The sequence below is a fragment of the Pogona vitticeps genome, chromosome 6 (genome assembly GCF_051106095.1).
Source record: "Pogona vitticeps strain Pit_001003342236 chromosome 6, PviZW2.1, whole genome shotgun sequence".
Lineage (NCBI taxonomy): Eukaryota > Metazoa > Chordata > Lepidosauria > Squamata > Agamidae > Pogona > Pogona vitticeps.
Window position 1 is genome coordinate 31,727,288 of NC_135788.1, and position 2,137 is coordinate 31,729,424.

Sequence of the window (2,137 nt, forward strand, 5' to 3'; positions counted from 1 at the left end):
TTGGTTACAAGGGTTTGATGAAGTATTGGTTGAAATCCTGGTGTGAAGTTACACAAACAAGTGAATTGCCATAAATTAAGAAATCTCCATAGAACTTACCTGTTGCACGCCATGTCTCATGACTCAGTATGCAGCAGGGAATGCCTATGGAGATTCCATAACTTACAGCTATTTGCCTATAAATGTTACACTGTTTGCGTAACTGTGCAACTGGATTTTAGCCTATGTTTCAAAAATAATGTAACAAACACAGGGTGAATTTATTGACATGACAAGCAATGGTTTCTAGTTACTTTTCAAAGTTGCTTTAAAGTGCGTTTTTAGGCATTTGGGAGACTCTAGGAGGGACAGAGGTGAGGGCAGGCCATCTAGCTCCGGCCCTGGCCCCTGAGAAAGCAGTGTGCCAGTCTTGACAGGGAGGGCAGGGCTGAAGGAGCCACAGACTAAAAAGTGCAAATTATGGCATTACCAGCCAAAAATGCAGACGAAACCTTAGTGGGTGCGCATGCCTCGGCCAACCAAGAGCACCCTCTGGAGGAGGGATGGACACAGGAGCTAGTTAGGAGGTAGGAGATATAAAAGAGGTGCTAGAGGAAACGGAGGGACGTTCAGTGGAGCAAAGGAAAAGAAAGGACAACTGCTCTCAGAGGAGGAAGGAGGAGTTGGGGAGATGCTCAGGAGGAGCTAGAGAAGGTGTCCCAGGTGGAGGAGAGTCAAGAGGAAAGACCAGAACCACCCGGGGAAGTAGGACTTAAATGATGAAAGAGGACTGCTGGACAGGGTTTCTTGTAGAGCTGCAGGTGCCTAAGGAAGAGGGGAAGAAGCACTTAAAACTTCCATTTCACCTGCACTATTGGGGTGGAAAGATAGCAGAGGTAGGGTCCTCCACCACAAGAGGGAAGCAGCCAAGGAGAACTGACTCTCACTCAGCTGCAACACTAGAGATGATGCAGAAAAAAACATCTGTGTCCTCTCCAGCAAGAACATCCCTGAGCAGTTAACCTGACCCACACAGTACTAGGGCCTCAAGTGCACCACATACCCCCCCCCCACTGCAGGCATACTTGCCCTCAAGTTTCAGCAACTCATGGTACCACCAGTAAGGAAAACTGTGGACTCTGAGCCTTTCAGTGCTGACAACCTGGGAGAAAGAACAGAGCAGGAATGAGTCAACTTTAGTGCCTCTAACTAGTCCTGGAGAAAGCAGATTGCTGGAAGAGCACATTCATTGAAAACCTTCCCCCACCCAATTTGTAATTAAACCACCTTGTGTCAAGTCCATGAATTGGGAGTGGAGGATGGGACAGAGGGACTCAAAGAGACATTTTGACAGGAATTTTGAACATTGCAAGAAACTTAAGATTTCTTTTTTAAAAAAAATAATGAAAGGTAACAAAAAAGAAATCAGTGATACATGGATTGCGTTGAGCTACATTAATGGGAAAAGCAATTAATGGGAACAACTTATTCTTTAAAATGCAGCTTCTGAAGATCTCTCTTTCCTTTCCACACCAACCCAGAGACACACCCTCTTATAAGAGACCTTTGGGTAGAGTGGGCGGCATATAAATTAAATAAATAAATAAATAAATAATCAGAGGTACAGGCATGCATATTCACTTTTCCTCTTTACCCAGTGTCTCAGGATGTGGAGATGAGGAAGTTTCAACCACTTCTTCCTGCTTCCAGGGATCACTTTGAAAGCCAGGAGTGGTGGTGAGGGCAGCATGCCAATTAAAAATAAATGATATGTGAATGTGGCTTTCAAAAGCTGTCCCTTCTGGGGTGGGAAAGGGTCTGCTGTTCAAGAGTAGTGTGTGTAGGGAGGAAAAAAACTTGGTTCTAATTACAACCTATTAAGATTATAGATTGAATGTGCCTGTGGGCAAACTGGAATAATCAAAATAATTTTTGAGAAAACATTAATCTGAGCATGAGTAGTCTCCCCCTACACATGCACACAATCAAAATCTACTTCATTTTTAAACCCATGGTACTCAACATCATTTAACAGTTGTTGACACAACACTTGGCCCTTTGTGTAATTATTTGGAAATGCCCTTCTTTCAAATGAGCACCCCAGCAAGTAGTTGTTGAAAGAGTATTTTTTTTTCAGCATGGAAATAGAATGGAATTC